The sequence below is a fragment of the Passer domesticus genome, chromosome 6 (genome assembly GCF_036417665.1).
Source record: "Passer domesticus isolate bPasDom1 chromosome 6, bPasDom1.hap1, whole genome shotgun sequence".
NCBI classification, from domain to species: domain Eukaryota; kingdom Metazoa; phylum Chordata; class Aves; order Passeriformes; family Passeridae; genus Passer; species Passer domesticus.
Window position 1 is genome coordinate 73,026,290 of NC_087479.1, and position 17,854 is coordinate 73,044,143.

Below are 17,854 nucleotides of genomic sequence, written 5' to 3' on the forward strand. Positions count from 1 at the left end.
TTAAGGTTCAATTCTACCTGTCCAATCTTCTACACCTTTGACAAAGTCTGGGGCTGGGATTGGATCCAGCCACTCCCACTCTCCTGCGCTAAAATAAATTTTGGAAGCCTAGGGGCCCTGCAGAGATTTGAGGATCCATGGTGGCTGTTGGGTGTCATTTCTCCATCTCATGACTCAGCAGGAGTTTCTCCAATAAAGAAATAAAGCTTTTGCCTGAGGCTCCCACCGTGCCCATGACAGGAACCCCTGTGAGTGTCTGGGACATCCCGGCTCTTTGGCACCCTGGGGACTCCTGGGATGTCACCGTGGAGCCCCCGTCAGTGCCTGTGACAGATGGGTGCCTTTGCAGCCCAAGGTGCCCTGGGATGTCACCATGGAATGGCTGTGACTGCCTCTGAGCACACAGCTCTTTACCATCCCCAGAAACCCCTGGGAGGTCTCCATGGAGCCCTGTCTCTGCCTGTGACATTCCAGCTCTTGAACAGCCTGGAGACTCTTGGAAAGTGACCATGGAGCCCCTCTGAGGGCCTGTGACAAATCTGATCCTTAGCGGGCAACCATCACCAGCCCCATTCCTACTGCAAGCTTCCATGGCAACCATCCCCAGCCCCCTGCTGCTATGGTCAGTTTCCATGGCAACCATTCCCAGCCCCCTGCTGCTATGGTCAGTTTCTATGGCAACCATCCCCAGCCCCCTGTTGCTATGGTCAGTTTCCATGGCAACCATTCCCAGCCCCCTGTTGCTATGGTCAGTTTCCATGGCAACCATCCCCAGCCCCCTGTTGCTGTGCTCAGTCCCTTGACAGCTCCACGCAGACCCCAGGCCAGGGGTGGGTGCCATGGACACCAGCTCAGGCCTGCAGCCAGAGCCCATTGCCATGGCAACCATTGGCAGCCCCATCTCCAGGGTCATGGGATCCCAGATCCACAGAATTGGCTGAGCTGGGAGGGACCCATCAGGATCCTGGAGTCCAAGTGCTGGCCCTGCACAGGACACCCCAACAATGCCAGCCTGGGCCTGGCAGTGCTGGGCAAACGCTGCTGGAGCTCAGAGAGCCCTGGAGCTGGGAGCCTTCCCTGGGGAGCCTGGGCAGTGCCCCAGCAGCCTCTGGGCAAAAACCTTTTCCTGAGATCCAGCCTGAGCCTGCCCCGACTCAGCTGCAGCCGTTCCCTCCAGTCCTGTCCCTGGGCACCAGAGGGAAGAGGTTCCCACAGCCCCAGCCAGGGACCCGCTCCCAAGGCTGTTGCCATGGCCACCAGGGCTGGGACCAGCTGGGATGCTCGGTTTCCATGGGCCGGGGTTCAGGAATGGGATTCCCCAATTTCCTGCTCCCGCTAAAACCACGCTGCCGCTTGCTGCCCTCCCGCCTCCCATGGAAAGAACAAAAGGCAAAGATCCCAGGCTGGGATAAGAACAATTTACTGGGAACAGCAATGAAATAAGGAATAAAGAGGAACAAAAGCAATATTGATAACAGAAGGGATAAGAAAAACTATTTACAGGGAAAACTACAACATCACCACTGAGTGGCTCTTCCTGGCCACGTATTTCCTCCTGCCTGGAAAGGACACCTTTCTCCTCAGGGAGAGAGAGAGAGTCCCTTTCCTGCCCCTGGCAATGACCTGAGGTGGGAGTGAATGTAATGACACGGCTCTGGCCAGACCTTCTTGTTCTTCAATCCTACATCAGCTCACTAGCAGGGGCAGGAAAAGTGGCAAGTGTCTTCCCACCATGGATCACAGGGAACATGGATCAGCAGGTCTCTTCCCAATGTGGGTTCTCCAATGGGGGATGAAGCTGGAGCAGCACACGAGGATCTTCCCACACTCAGGGCACTTGCAGGACTTCCCTTACTGGTGATTCTGTTGGTGTTTGGTCAAGTTAGAGCTGTGGGTAAAGCTCGTCCCACACTGGCGACACTTGTAGGGCCTCTCCCCGCTGTGGATGCGCCGGTGCCTGGAGAAGTTTGAGTTGCACTTGAAGCCCTTCCTGCAGTCTGGGCAGCGGAAGGGCCTCTCCTCTGTGTGAATCCATTGATGCTGGAGGAGACTGGAGCTGGTCTGAAACCTCTTCTGACACTCGGGACAGTCATAGGGCCTCTCCCCGGTATGGATGCGTTAGTGAGTGATGAGCTCAGAGCTGCACCTGAAGCCTTTCCCACACTCCCCACACTCGTAGGGCCCTTCCCCAGTGTGGGTTCTCTGGTGCACGATCAGGCTGGTGATCCACCAGAAGCTCTTCCCACACTCCAAGCACCTTTGAGGCTTCTCCCCATCAGGAACCTCCTCATGGACCACCAGCTCCAAGCTCTGGCTGAAGCTCTGTCCACCTTCCTGGCACAGGGTGGATCTTTACTCCTCAGAGCAACCTGGGCTGTGTTTGCAGCCCCTCCTCGTGCAGGATCTCCAGGGCTTTTCCTCCCCGTTGGGTTCCTGCGCCGTGGAGCCGCTCAAAACGGCCTCTGCCACGAGGTTCTGCTGCGGGGATTTGTCCTCCCTGCTCTCCATGCTCAGCTCCTGCTCTGGGGGAGGAAGGACAAGGACAGGATGGCATTTGCCACGGGCCACAGGCAAGGGCAAGGAGATGCCCCCAGGCTGTCCTGCAGCCAGGGCTGTGCTGGGCTGGGAGATGGAGCAGGAGAGAGGGGAAAGGGGCACTGACTTCCTCCTCACCTGCTTGCATGTTCTGGGGCATTTTCCTCACAGCCTCAATGGGGGTTGGCAATGGAAATCCTGGTTTGAGGAAAACAAAGGATGAGCACATTGACTCTGAAGGTCCCTCTGCCCAAGTGCATCTCTACAAGTCACCGGCCATTGGGGCTCCAGAAAAACCTCCCAAATGCCACGAGTCAGCCTGGAAAAAACCTCCCAGGAGTTCCCTGTCCCTGCTCCCTCCCCTCAGGTGTTCGGAGTTCCCCCTCTCCCAGCTGCTGGGGTCACGCTTGCATTGGGGGTCCCCCTTCTCCTCGGTGCCCGCCCTCCCCAGGCTGCTGGCAGTCCCAGCAATCCCAAAAGCTGCCCCCTCTTCGCTCCCCATTCAGGGATGCCGGGGCTCTTTGGGCTCCCTTTTGGGCTCCCTTCTCCCCTCATGCTCTGCTCCGGGCTGCAGGGGCTCCAAGGAGTCCCCCCTGCCCCTCTCCAGCCTCTGCAGGCTCCCGCCCATGGCGGCGCTCCCCCCTCTCTGGGCTCCCCACTTTGGGCTCCTGGGGGACACAGGGCTCTGCTCCTCCAGGCTGCCTCTGCCGCCAGCCGCCACCGCCACCCCCCGATGTCCCCCCGAGGGGCCTTTTCTGCTCAGCCTTGCACTTCTTCGTTCTCCAAACATCCCCCAAAAAACCAAACTGGGAGGAACTGGGAGTGGCTGGCTGCATGCAGGGAGTGACTGGAAAAAACTGGGCTTCTACTGGGATCAGCTGGGATCACGCTGGAGGTGACTGGGATCATCCTGGCAGTGAGTGCCACTGCACTGAGGCTGACTGGGAGTGCTTGGCAGCAAATGGGATCATACTGGGGAATAATGGGAGGGACTGGCAACATGCTGGAGGGAACTGGCATACACTGGGAGATACTGGGAGTGACTGGAACCAAATGGGAGGGTGAAAGTGAGCCACTGGAACCAGGTGGAGCACAACTGGTTCATACTGGCAGGGACTGGGAGCACACTGGGCTCATCTCTGGATCATACTGGGAGGGACTGGACTGATACTGGGAGAATCTGAGAGTGACTGGGAGCACACCCTGCACATCATCCCCCATACTGGGCCTGACTGGGAGCAACTGGGGTTATACTGGGAGCACACTGGGAGGGCTGGCATGTGACTGGGATCCAACTGCAGATTACTGGGATCATACTGGGGTTCAAAGGGAGTGACTGGGATCACACTTTGGGCTACTGGGAGCACCTGAGAGAAACTGGGATCATGCTGCAAGCAAACTGGAGGAACTGGGCAGGACTGGATGCATGCTGGAGGCAGCTGGGATATTCTGAGCATGACTGGGGGATCACACTGGGAGAACTGACACCTTCCTGGGGCCCCTGGCAGCGCCTGGAAATGACTGCAGACATGCTGGGACAAGGTGGGAAATGTTGGGGGCTTTTGTGGATTTTGGGGGGTTTGGATTTTGGGGGTTTTATTGGCGCTTTGGGGGGGGTGTTCTTCTGGGGGTGTTTGGGGGTTTATTGCTTTTTTTTTTTTTTTTGTATTTTGGAAGGTTTTCCTGGGATTTTCCTGGTTTTTTGGGATTCTCAGAAATTCTGGCAGTTTTTATGGGATTTCTAGGAGATTTTGAGGCATTTCACTGGAATTGTGGGGGCTTTTAGTGGGATTCATTGGGGATTTGGTTTTTTTCAGAATTTTCGTGGGATTTTTGGGGTTTTGTGGGGTTTTTTTGGGTGTTGCCAGGATTTCTTTGGTCTTGGGGGGGGATTTTATGGGATTTTGATTATTTAGGGGACATTTTTGGGGGGATTTGCGAGGTTTCTTTGGGATTTTGGGGGTTATTGAGATTTCAAAATATTATGTGGGGTTTTATTGGGATTCTAGGGTGTTCTAATGGGATTTTGTGAGATTTAATTCGGATTTCATGAGTTTTATTGGGACTGTTGGGGCTTTTAAGGAGATTTTGATGCCTCTCAGCCCTTCCGCAAACCCTGGGACAACCCCAAAGGTCCCAGACCCCCAAATCCCTCACAAATTCCACTAAAAATCCCAAATTCCTCAAGAAATTACAATAGGATCCTCCAAAACCCCGGAGAACCCCACAAAATCCCAGTGAAACACATCAAAACTCAAAAAAACTCCCCAAAATTTCACTAAACCCACTCAAAAACCAACCCCCCAAGCCCCAATAAAATCTCCCAAAATCCAAAACTCCCCAAATCCATAAAACCCCCAAAATCCCATAACCCCCCAAAACCCAATAATTCTCTCCAAAACCTCTATAATTCCCCCTGAACTTCCATCAAATACCCAATAAAGCCCTAAAGAAGCCCCAAGATTATCCCCAAAAACCCTCCTAAAATTCATCAAAATTGCCCCAAAATCCCAAAAATGCCCGCAGAACCTCCCAGACTCTCTGGGGCCGTCCTGGGTCAGGGGCACCGGCCGGTGGAACAGGAGCCACCTCAGGGGCCCTCGGAGCTCTGTGGGGAGGGGGCACCATGGGAGACCCCCAGAAACGGGAGGGGGGGGTGGAACCCCTGTTGTGCCCCCTCGCCCCGAAACCCCCAGACCCCGGTTCAGGGGGGGCCTGGGACCCCCGGGACCCCCAAATCTCCCCCGGACCCCTCCGGGAGCCCCAAACCCCCCCAAGGTTGGCCCAGGATCACCCTGGACCCCCAAAACCTTCCCGGGACCCTCAGACCCCCCAGTTCTCCACAAAATTGACCCCAGACCCACCTGAGACCCCCCTCAAATCCATCAGACTGCCCCAAATCCCCCTCAGACCCCTCAATCCCCCCCAAACCCTGGGAAATTCCCTCACACTCCGCTAAATCCCCCCAGATGCACCTCAGAACCCTCCAGAGCCCCCCAGCTCCTCTCACAATCCCCCAAAATCCCCTCAGACCCTCCCAATTCCCCTCAGATCCCCCTAAACCCACCTGAGAACACTCCAGACCCTCTCAAGCTGCCCCCAAAGATCCCCAAAGCCCCCTCAGACCCACCAAAGCCCCCTCAGACCCCCTCACTCCCCCCAAACCCACCGCACACCCCCCTATTTCCCGTCAATCTCCCCAAAATCCCCAATTTCTCCTCAGACCGCCCCAAACCCCCCCAGTTTCCCCTCAGCGCCCTCCTCAGCCGCGCTCGCCTCTGAATCTCCCGCCTCCGCCGCGTGCACGGGCTCCCCAGCCAATAGCGGCGCACCCCGCCCCGAACCAACCAATGAAGACGCGGCTCCCCTCAGCAGCGCCCGCCTCCCCGCGGCGCTGCAGCCAATCAGAGGCGAGCCGCAGCGGCGGTGCCGGTGCCGGGCGCTGCAGAGAGCGGGGGCGGCGCTGGGAGCGGCCGGAGCGCTCCGGGAGCTGCTGAGGCGGCCGGGACAGGGCCGGGAGGGGCTGAGAGGGGATCGGGGGGGCGTGGGACGGTCCGGGGGGGCTGAGGGGGCTTTGGGGAGGGTTCCGGGGTGTGGGGCGGGGTCTGGGGAGGGGTCTTGGCTGGGGGATCGTGAGGTGTCAGGGAGGGTCTGGGGAGGGGTCCTGGGGCACTGTGGGGGGATCTGGGGGTGGGGAGGGGTCCTGAGAGGGGTCTCGAGGGGGTCCTGGGGGTGCTGGGGGCACTTTGGGGTTCCAGGGTGGTCCTGGGCCAACCTTGGGGGCTTTTCAGGGGGATTTGGGGTTCCCGGGGGAGATTTGGGGATCCGGGGGGTTCCCAGCCCCCCCCTCCCGTTTCTGGGGGTCTCCCATGGTGCCCCCTCCCCACAGAGCTCCGAGGGCCCCTGAGGTGGCTCCTGTTCCACCGGCCGGTGCCCCTGACCCAGGACGGCCCCAGAGAGTCTGGGGGGATCTGGGGGGCAATTTTGGGGGAATTTTCTGATTTGGGGCATTTTGGGGCAGTTTTGAGGCAGTTTTGGGAGGATTTGGGGGATTATGTTGGGGCTTTTTTAGGGCTTTATTGGGTATTTGATGGAAGTTGAGGGGGAATTATAGAGGTTTTGGAGAGAATTATTGGGTTTTGGGAGGTTATGGGACTTTGACAGTTTTGTGGATTTTAGGGGTTTTGGATTTTGGGAGTTTTATTGGGGTTGGGGGGGTTGATTTTTGAGGGGGTTTAGTGAAATTTTGGGGAGTTTTTTGAGTTTTGGTGGGTTTCACTGGGATTTTGTGGGTTTTTCTGGGGTTTTGGAGGATCTTATTGTAATTTCTTGAGGAATTTGGGATTTTTAGTGGAATTTGTGAGGGATTTGGGCGTCTGGGGCCTTTGGGGTTGTCCCAGGGTTTGCGGAAGGGCTGAGAGGCATCAAAATCTCCTTAAAAGCCCCAAAAGTCCCAATAAAACTCATGAAATCCAAAACAAATCTCACAAAATCCCATTAGAACACCCTAGAATCCAAATAAAAGCTCAAAAAATCTTTTGAAATCTCACTAACCCCCAAAATCCCGATGAAACCCCGCAAATTCCCCTAAAAATGTCCCTTAAATAATAAAAAAACCCATAAAATCTCCCCCCAATACCCAAACAAATCATGGCAATACCCAAAAACCCCACAAAACCCCAAAAATCCCACGAAAATTCTGAAAAAAACCAAATCCCCAATGAATCCCACTAAAAGCCCCACAATTCCAGAAAATGCCTCAAAATCTCCTAGAAATCCCAATAAAACTTCCAGAATTTCTGAGAATCCCAGAAAAACAAGGAAAATCCCACTAAAACCTTACAAAATACAAAAATAAAAAATTCAATAAACCCCCAAACACCCCCAGAAGAACACCCCCCCCAAAGCGCCAATAAAACCCCCAAAATCCAAACCCCCCAAAAATCCACAAAACCCCCCAACATTTCCCACCTTGTCCCAGCATGTCTGCAGTCATTTCCAGGCGCTGCCAGGGGCCCCAGGAAGGTGTCAGTTCTCCCAGTGTGATCCCCCAGTCATGCCCAGAACATCCCAGCTGCCTCCAGCATGCATCCAGTCCTGCCCAGTTCCTCCAGTTTGCTTGCAGCATGATCCCAGTTTCTCTCAGGTGCTCCCAGTAGCCCAAAGTGTGATCCCAGTCACTCCCTTTGAACCCCAGTATGATCCCAGTAATCTGCAGTTGGATCCCAGTCACATGCCAGCCCTCCCAGTGTGCTCCCAGTATAACCCCAGTTGCTCCCAGTCAGGCCCAGTATGGGGGATGATGTGCAGGGTGTGTTCCCAGTCACTCTCAGATTCTCCCAGTATCAGTCCAGTCCCTCCCAGTATGATCCAGAGATGAGCCCAGTGTGCTCCCAGTCCCTGCCAGTATGAACCAGTTGTGCTCCACCTGGTTCCAGTGGCTCACTTTCACCCTCCCATTTGGTTCCAGTCACTCCCAGTATCTCCCAGTGTATGCCAGTTCTCTCCAGCATGTTCCCAGTCCCTCCCATTATTCCCCAGTATGATCCCATTTGCTGCCAAGCACTCCCAGTCAGCCTCAGTGCAGTGGCACTCACTGCCAGGATGATCCCAGTCACCTCCAGCATGATCCCAGTTGATCCCAGTAGAAGCCCAGTTGTTTCCAGTCACTCCCAGCATGCAGCCAGCCACTCCCAGTTGCTCCTGTCATGATCCCAGTTGCTCCCAGCTGCTCCCAGTCACCCTCAGCATAATCCCAGTCACTCCCAGTAGATCCCATTTGCCCCTAACATGGTCTCAATTGCCTCTGCAGGCTCCTGCTCACTCCCAGTATGATCCCAGAATGGTATCAGTACAAACCCAGTACAGTCCAAGTATGATTCCAGTATGATCCCAGAACAAACCCAGTAGAGTCCCAGTCACTCCCAGTATGATCCCAGTATGGTCCCAGCAGAGCCCAGTCCCTGGCAGTGCTGCCAGCGCTGGGATCCCGCAGCCCTCTGTGCGTTCCCCGCTCCCGGCTGTGCCGAGAGGAGCCCCAAGGGCTGGCAGTGCCCAGGCAGGCTCCCCAGCAAGGCCCAGTTTGGATGGGGGGCCCCCAGTTGTCGCAGTTTGCCTCTCCTTTTGCCCGGGCCGGCTTCCCCCCTTCTCCGCAGCGGCCGGGAGCAGCCGAGAGCCCCGCGCTGCCCGTGCCGAGCTGTGCCGGCTCCAGCCCCGCTCCTGCCGCGGGCTGCGAGGGCTCCGGGAACGGGGCAGCGAGGGGGTCGCTGCTGCTGCGGGAGGAGGAGGAGGGAGCCAAGGGCAGGGATGAAGGAGGAGGAGGAGGCGGGATTAGGGAGGAGGAGGGTGGGAGGGGAGATGGAAGAGGAGGGGGAAGGCGGAGAGAGAGCAGGCACAGAAGGAGAAGGAGGTGTGGTTAGGGAGGAGAAGGATTAGGAGGAGGCGGGGGGATGGAATAGGAGGAGGGGCAGGAAGAGGAAAAGGAGGGACAGAGGCAGATCAAGGCTGAGCAGCAGGAAGCACGCGGTCGAGCCTTCCATGCATTCGCAGCCCCCACCTGTGGTATCATCGCCCCCATCACGCAGGTGAGCGGGGAGTGTTATGAATAGAAAATTGTATTTTTTTAGTTTCAGAGTTAAAAAAAAAAAAAAGCAAGTTAAACAGGTCAGACTTCTTTAGGTGTGCTGCCGAAGAAAAGCTCTTCGAATACCTGTTAATGGCCGGTGATTAACTGATTGTTTCCCTGATGCTAGCCGTATGCCAAGGAGATACCAAGGGAAACCCTCCAGGGTAAAGAGAATGAACAGTGACACCAGAGACAACATGCAAATGAGAAATGCAGTGCAACCTGGGTTTTTACAGTTTTACAGTTTTTATAAGAAAAACCCCTAAAATCACGAGCCAATAAGTGACTTAAAGTGACGTCTAAGGATGAGAGCATTGCCCCGTACCTGCTTAAACCTTTTTATTTCTCACCCTAACCTGAAAAGAAACTGATTAAAGAGACCCCCCCGGGTTTCTAAACCAACAAACCAAGGACTCAACGACTCTCCCGTGAGGACAGAGTCCCCAGTTCTGTCTGCAGACCAGTGGACAAAACTGCATCATCCTCCTCCTTCGTGCCACGCCTGGGAGCAGCGGCGGCGAAGGCGCAACCCGTCGATTTCTCCCCGCCTGAGCTGATTCTTCTTAATAAAGGCATTAAAAAGGAGAAAGATCTCCTGCCCATTTATTTCAGCTTGGGGGACTCGTCCGGGATAGCCACGCCTGAAGAGGACACCAGGACTGGGACGGCCGTCCACCCTGCACCTGCAGGACAGCTGGCTATCAGGACCAGAGAAGATCGGCTTGGGACAGTGACACGGAGCAGCGCTGGATAGGTGAGAATATCCGGCGGCGGGAGAGGGAGGCGAGTGAGTGTGTGTGAGTGAGACGAGAGCCGGCAGCTCGGCCCCTCGAAGCGAGTGAGGACCCCTGAGTACCGCGGTTCCGCACCCCCGCGAGGGGGCCGGCCGGGAACAGGGGGAAGCGAGTGGAACTGGTGATTGAGGCGCCTCCAGAGGGGTAAAGAGGACCCCCCTCCGGGCGTGCGGAGGAAATAGCTGTGTGAGTGGCATGCACCCCACAGGACCCCCCTCCGGGCGTGCGGAGGAAATACTGTGTGAGTGGCACGCACCCCAAAGACCCTGATACAGGTCCTAACGAAGGAAGTTAGGATTTAGGATATCGGGCAGTTTGGCCCTGACAAAGGAGGTCGGGCACCTCAGAAGCCAGGGTTTCGAGGTTTGACTGTTTGAGCCTTGGCAAGGGAAGGCCAAGGTCTCTCTAAGTCCTGACGAAGGAGGTCAGGCAAACCTCAGAGGTCAAGACCTCGAGGATGTTTTTTTTGTATTTTGGTTGTTTGTTGAGTCTTGGCAAGAAAGCCAAGGTCTTAACAAAGTCCTGACGAAAAGGGTCAGTGAAATTGGAGTTTTGGCAGGAGGTCGAGACTTCTTAAATAAGATATATTTCCTTTAGAGAAAAAGACATCTTGTGATTTGTTTAGAGGCAGAAAATAATGGGAGGGTGCGGTAGTAAGAAAAGTGGCCAAAGATTGAAGAATATACCTCCCCACAGTCCCCTAGGTGAACTATTAGAGAAATGGGACTTTATAGAAGGCACAGAAAGATTAGATAAAGTTAAGATGATACATTACTGTTCAGAAGTGTGGCCAGAATTAGAGGTACAAGGAGGATGGCCATGGTGTGGGACGAAAGACAAGTGGATGTGTCAGCAGCTGAGTAACTATCTGACGGCCCGAGAAAATAGAGAAGAAGAAAAAGCAAAGGCCAAAGCTAGGATCATGGTTGCTATAGCCAGAGAAAGTGTGGGAGCAAAAAACTCTTTCCTACAGTACGAGGCCACAAAAGAGTGGGGGGGTCCACCACCAGGAGCAGGCAAGGATAGGCCAGTACTGTCAGGGACAGGAGGCATGGAGAGGCCTCGAGTCCCTTTGAGTGAAAGCTGCTGCTATTACTGTGGAGCAACTGGACCCCCCCCAGACTGTTTAGCCTAAAGTTGTGAAACCTTTGCTAGCTGATCAAGATAGCAAAGGAAGCAGCTTTAAGACCAGAAGATCTGGTAAAAAGTTTTTTTAAGCAGAAACCACACCCGAGTAGGGAAAAAGAAAAAAAGAACTCATATTTTGTGAAATTTAAAGTTACATCAAGGGATATGGGGGAGTGGTTAATATCTGACGGACAGGTGTTTCTAAACAAAGCACTTGCTAGGATGGTGCTAACAGAACTACATAAATTAACCCACTGGGGAGTCCAAGGACTATGTGATTATTTCCTAAGAAATAACCTGTGCATAAGCGGATATGACGTAGCAAAAACAATTATAAAAGAGTGTTTAACTTGCCAAAAAAGTGAACCAGAATGAAATAGTGAATACCTTAGACTCAGACTGAGGTCCAAATTTTGTGGCCCAAACATTGCAAATTATAATTGAAGCTTCAGGAATAAAGTGGAGATTGCATACTCTGTGGCACCCCCAGAGTTCTGGGAGGGTGGAACAAATGAACAAAATTCTCAAAAATAAATTGGCTAAAGTGTTTACCCCTAGCGCTCTTGCGCATCAAAACAAAACCCCGGTCTGATATAAGGATTTCACCTTATAAAATGATTTTTGGACTGCCATTCTTGTTAACACCCTATAGCACAGGAGACTACCTGGAAGGAGAAGAAGCTACAAGGAAATATTTAGAAGTAATTGGAAGAACTCTAGAAGGACTTAGAAAAAGAGGATACCTCCCCCAAACCTCCCCTCTTGATACAAAAGCACACGACATCAACCCAGGAGATTGGATTTTAATAAAATCCTGGAATTATAGACCATTAATGCCTAAATTTGAAGGCCCCTTTCAGGTACTCCTCATCGCTAATTCGGCCGTGCGAACCAGAGAAAAAGGTTGGACTCACATTATGAGAATTAAAGGGCCAGTCCCACCCCCGAGTATTGGACAAGATTCGTCAGTGTCTCCCTCTGGTATTGGACCAGATTCTACACCACCCTCACACTCTAACTCAGGACAAGATTCAACTGCATCAGGAGTTAATTCAGCTGAGTATACTATTATAAAAGGACCAAATGACTTAAAATTGACATTCAAAAAGACTGATGAACTGCGTAAGAAAAAAGTTTAGAATCATAACATGTCTTGAAGTGTTTTAAGAAATTTGTAAAAGTTAAAAATTGTTAATAAGTAATTCTGGTTAAGTCATCCCAACTTGGTACCAAAGACCCCAGGTTAATCTTCTCCAGAGTGCTCCCCTAGGAGGGACCAAATTAGCAGGGACAGATCAAGAGAGGTTTAACCAGAGGAACCAGAGACTCTAAAGAACTTGGAGACTTCTTCTCAGTAAAATCCTCAAGAGGCAAGGCCGGGTGGGCAGGCTGTGCAGGATGACCCATACCGGACTCTTGGGAAGGGTAGTAGTGCTGGCTCTGATTGCTGGTGGTGCTCTGGAGAGCCCAGGAGAGCTGTGCAATGAGTACTACCAACCTTTCTATGAGAAAGAAGTAAGCTCCTTGCTGAGAGTCCACAACAATTGTGTTAACCTCTCCCAATTGATCTTTTATCAAGAGAATAAGAAAATATATTGGATGACCCGGAACACCGCCACCTTTAGGCAGCCACTCCTAGGAGAGCACCCTGTAGGAGAAACCTGGTGGTGCTTTGAACGTGATGCTACTGAAGCAAACCTGGTAAATCTAGTAAAAAGAAAAAGTATTTCTAAATATTGGGAGGGCACGACAAAAATTAATATCTTTCAGGAAACCCCTAAACACCTGTTTTGGGTCAATGGTACCACAACATCCACTGAATTGCCAAGAGGCTGGTCTAGTGGTAGCATCATTAAAATTATAAAACAAACTGTCTTTATAATACACAAAGAATCTGGATCAAGTTTAAGAGTTCCTATATATGAGGATTTGAGAAAAACAAAACTGAAGAAACAAGATATGTTAAACAAAATTTTGAAACTACAATCAGAATTAGAAGTAATATCTAATCAGACCGCATTGGCTCTTAATCATATTAATGACCAACTCAACCAAACCAAAACAGTAGTTTATCAAATCAAATTAATTGTAGCAGTCATTAGAAACACTTTAAATGAAATAAAAGAACTAGCATATTTACGAAATCAAAAGACTCCTACACTTGATTCCAGTTGGTGGGATAATCTATGGATTTTCAAAAAAAGTTGGAAAACTATAACCTTCACTGTGGGTACACTTGTTAGTATGTTCTTATTTCCATGTTTAACAAAAATAGTGACATCTGCTGTACAGAATAACCTAAGGATCTCTAAAGGAATTAACCTGAAAAAACCAAAAAGGGTAATGAAGTTTAGTAAATATGATCACCCGAGTGCTGAAGAAATGTATTATCAATACAAAAAATATAGGAAATTCTATGTTAATGAGCCAAAAATTATAAGTTGATGCAAGCTTAAGCTTAAGCTTGATCAAAGAAAAAAAGGGGGGAGCTGTTATGAATAGAAAATTGTAATTTTTTTTAGTTTCAGAGTTAAAAAAAGCAAGTCAAACCGGTCAGACTTCTTTAGGTGTGCTGCCAAAGAAAAGCCCTTAATCACCCGTTAATGGCCGGTGATTAACTGATTGTTTCCCTGATGCTGGCCACTTGCCAAAAAAAAAGACACCAGGACAGACCCCTCTGAGGTAAAGAAAATAGGAGTGACATCGGATCCAGTATGCAAATAAGAAATGCAGTGCACCTTGGGTTTTTACAGTTTTACAGTATTTACAAGAAAAACCCCTAAAATCACGAGCCAACAAGTGACTTAAGTGACGTCTAAGGATGGGAGCATAGTCCCGTACCTGCTTGGACCTTTTTATTTCTCACCCTAACCTGAAAAGAAACTGATTAAAGAGACCCCCCCGGCTTTTTAAACCAACAAACCAAGGACTCCACGACTCTCCCGTGAGGACAGAGTCCCCAGTTCTGTCTGCAGACCAGTGGACAAAGCTGCATCATCCTCCTCCTTCGTGCCACGCCTGGGAGCAACGGCGGCGAGGGCGCAACCCGTCGATTTCTCCCCACCTGAGCTGATTCTTCTTAATAAAGGCATTAAAAAAGAGAAAGATCTCCTGCCCATTTATTTCAAGGTGGGTTAGGCCCGGACGGGCCCTCTCTTCCTGCAGTGCAGCTGCACAGGCGCAGCTGCAGCAGTGCTGCTGCCTCCCCTCATGGCATTTGCAGGAGAGGAGGGAGACGTGTGTGTGTGGTATAAAGCCCTGGAAATTGCTGGCAGCTTGTGTCAGGGCAGTGGTGTTGGCAGGGGCAGCCAGGCCTCCTGCAGCTCTGGGGCTCTGGGGCAGCTGCGGCCTTTGGAGCAGGCGCGGCAGGGCCCCGGCTCACATTGCTCCGAGACAGCCCAAAATGGGGAAAGGCATCTGTGGTTTTCTTTTCAAAATTATCCTGCTAGTCAGGTGTATCAGGCCTGGCATGCATCCTTGGCACAAGTTGTTGTCTGTCCTACTACTGAATTTCAACTTGTTAGCAATTTATTGCTTGTCAATATTAATCTCAGGGTGGTTTGAAGGAATTGATTCCGATGTGGAGGGAGTTTTTGTCATCCAATAAGAACCAGACCTTCAGGCCCAGAGGAGCAGAAGCATTGGTGTGAGAGTGTTGGCAAGTGGCATCTATTGTTCTCATTGCCACTTCATCTTGGATTTCTATCATGAGCTTGATAAACCTCACACCTGCTGATTTGAGAGAGAAGGGAATGAAGAAGGCTTGACTCCCATCAGTGGCTTTAAGCATTAATGAGTTTTGGCCTCCTGAGGAGCTGATGTGCTTTGAGTATTTCTTCTTGTAGTTTCTGACTTGTCTAGAGTTTGTTTTTATGGCTTTGTTTTCTTTTGTGTGTTAGAAATGCCTCAGTTCCCAGGTCAGTGATGTAACTGCTGTCCACTAGAAGAATCAAATATTATCATTAACTCTGCTTGCCCTTAGACAAGCAAGAATGTAGCTCAAAAGTCCAACTCTGTGCACTCAACTCCATAAATACATTCCTTTACAAAAATATTTTGCAGATGAATTTTTGCAGTCATATGTAACTTAATTAAGGTTTTCCAGCATAGGAAGAGATTATAATTTAGTTATGTTTCTTCTCTTCATGAAGCTGCTGTGTTTGTTTTTCCTTTGACATTTGAAATGAGGACACATAATTTCTAAATGTGCTCCTGCTCATGAAGGAAACCTCTACAATATAAGCGATCAGTAACTAGAAATGGGCCACATAGAAATGTGGCAGATTCCCAGAGTTACCTGACTACATTCTCTTGATGCACATGAGCTTGAAAGTAGAAACTGTCTGCCCCAGAGCCACTGACTCAAAGCTTGGGTGTCTGTGTTTAACATTATCCTGTGCTTGGTGTCAAATTATATGTGTGTTTTATGGAATTGAAACACACTCAAATGTTCTCTTAGAGTTCACTCAGAGAAAAATGGTCTCATTTTGTCCTTTAGAGAACACAGAGCCATTGTCTCCTTGGAGCAACGCCAGCGCTACAAGGACGACTTCAATGCAGAGTATGAGGAATATCGGAATTTATATTTTAAGATTGACAAGATCATCAAGAAATTCAGACAATTTCAGGAGCAATGGAAGTCTCTGACTCCAGGCTCCAAAGCTTATCAGGTAAAGAAGGATAAAACCATGAAGCTTTATCATATCAGAGTTTTGGATTCCCTGGAGCTGCTCAGTGAGACAGAGGGAAACTGTGGAACTGGCAAATATGCTCAGACACTGCTTGGGCTGGGTCTGATTTTGGCAAGACCCTGCCCAAAAGCCCCGGTTTGAGCTGTCTATGAAGAAACAGTTGTCCACGAGAGGTGTCCCAAGCAGAGTCTTAGAGCATGGGCTGCTTCTGTTGCCTATGGAGAGGCTTAATTACAGATCTTGGGTGATGCTGGGAGATGGAGATTTGTTTCGCAAACCTCCCAGAAGAGTGGTGGCTCACAGAGAAGAAAATCTCTAGAGTCAGACTGAGTGTGCTTTTACTGTTTTACCAAAGTTTGCATTTTAAGGTGGTAGTGAAACATTCTGATTGGTTTTTTTGGTTGTGTTTTTTTTTTTTTTCTTGAAGATGCTGTGTCATCGAATCCTAGCAGATTATCAGCAGTTACAACAGGTACGTGTGACACCAGACCTGCAGGGCCATGGCAACTGCTGAGTCTGCCTCAGGGCTTTCTTAAAGCAAAGGACATCCGATTCTAAACTCTGCAGAAGTGTTTGCATGCCCTGATTTTCTTTTGCTTTCTCCTTCACAGGGTAGCCCCAGCTACTCTGAAATGAGGAGCAGGTGCCAGTACCTCCACAAGAAGCTGGCCCATATTCAGAGCCGCATTTCTGAATTGGACCAGCAGTGAGTGGAGTACTGGCACCAGACATCTGCTTCAGCCTGGTGAAATCTGTGACATCTGGATTTTTTATTTCAATGAGAATATTAGGTTTTTAGGATTATTTAAGTTAGTACAGATTCATAGGCTATGTTAGCACTTTGGAGTAGATTATTTCTTAAAAATGTAGGATTAGTTCAAAGAAGTTTAGTAAGTTTAAGAAGTTGAAAGATGATAGTATTGACTATTAACAATAAAGAAATGTCACTATTGGTAATTCCTTCTCTCATTGTTGCTTGTATCATATTTGGATTGGGTTTCTTCTGGTCACTTGTTTTCTTCAAGTCCTAACTTTGTTCATTGAAATAAATTGATCAGTAGAGGGCACTACCTCTACTATGAAGTTGTGCTCATTTTAAGAAAAGATTGTGGCAAATGGACATTCTTTATGATATTATAGAATTCTTTATGGATCTTGTTAATTCAAACTCCTTACCTAAAGTGGTGGGAAGTCTAGAAGTTTGTACAACCCTGTCCCCAAATGACCTTGTTGTGGAGGGTTGCAGAGGAGCTCACATGGGCTGCTCTAAGCTGTCAGCTGAAGCAGCTCCCAGGACTGCTTGTAAATCATGGCCTCCCCTTGCCAGTGAGCAGAGGAATATCCAGTTCTTTTGTGAGTGGTATGTTAAACACATTTACAAGTGTTGGAGGCGAGGTCCTTCAATGGCTTTTAAAGAGAAGTTGGGTTCAAGTGTCCCTATTTAAACACTGTCCCTTGTTTAGCACTTTCGAAACTAGTCTGTAACACCAGTCTTTCTAGAGAGATACAGATGTTGACTCCTGCACAGACCTATGGGGATTTTGAAGACTAGTCCTTTTCCTAAGTTTCCTGCCATTTAATTATTTATTCAGCAGACAAGGTGAAGATGTTACCAACAATGCCATAACCTTGTTTTATGGAGAGATATGAAATTGTCTGAGAGAGGATAATATTTGGGAACAGTCAAAGGTGGCTGGGAATGCCCCTTTCTTCCTTGCAGAGCATTCTACAAATTCCTCCATTGTCTCCAAGCCAACGATGTTGAGTCCCTGTACCTGAGAGCCCTTGGGGTGTTTTGTGATTGAACACCTGAGCTGTTGTTGCCCTTCTGCTCTCCTTCAAGCCAAGTTCAAGAAATGTCACCTCCTACACCCTGAGACTTGGGTCCATTTTTGCCTGGCTCAGGGGGTGCTCCTCCAGCTCTGCAGTGCAGCAGCCCCAGGGACGCTGCCGTGGGGGGCATGGGGTGAATTGTGCTGGGGTGCCTCCCCTGGGCCTGCTGGCTGCTGCTGCTTGACAGAGCGTGCCAGAGTGCTGCTGCCCAGGGTGGGCTGAGACTGAGGACTTTTCATAGTTACCCC

At 50.4% G+C, this 17,854-nt stretch overlaps 1 long non-coding RNA gene across 1 annotated transcript; it reads right to left on the bottom strand.

Annotated features, from left to right (window-relative positions):
- Nucleotides 1–1,411: 1,411 nt before the first annotated feature.
- Nucleotides 1,412–5,202, bottom strand: LOC135304024 (uncharacterized). The gene is made up of 3 exons (XR_010365461.1): nucleotides 3,903–5,202; nucleotides 2,674–2,733; nucleotides 1,412–2,522 (listed from the first exon to the last, which is right to left on the bottom strand). It is a non-coding gene; the product is annotated as an uncharacterized LOC135304024 (long non-coding RNA).
- Nucleotides 5,203–17,854: the final 12,652 nt, after the last annotated feature.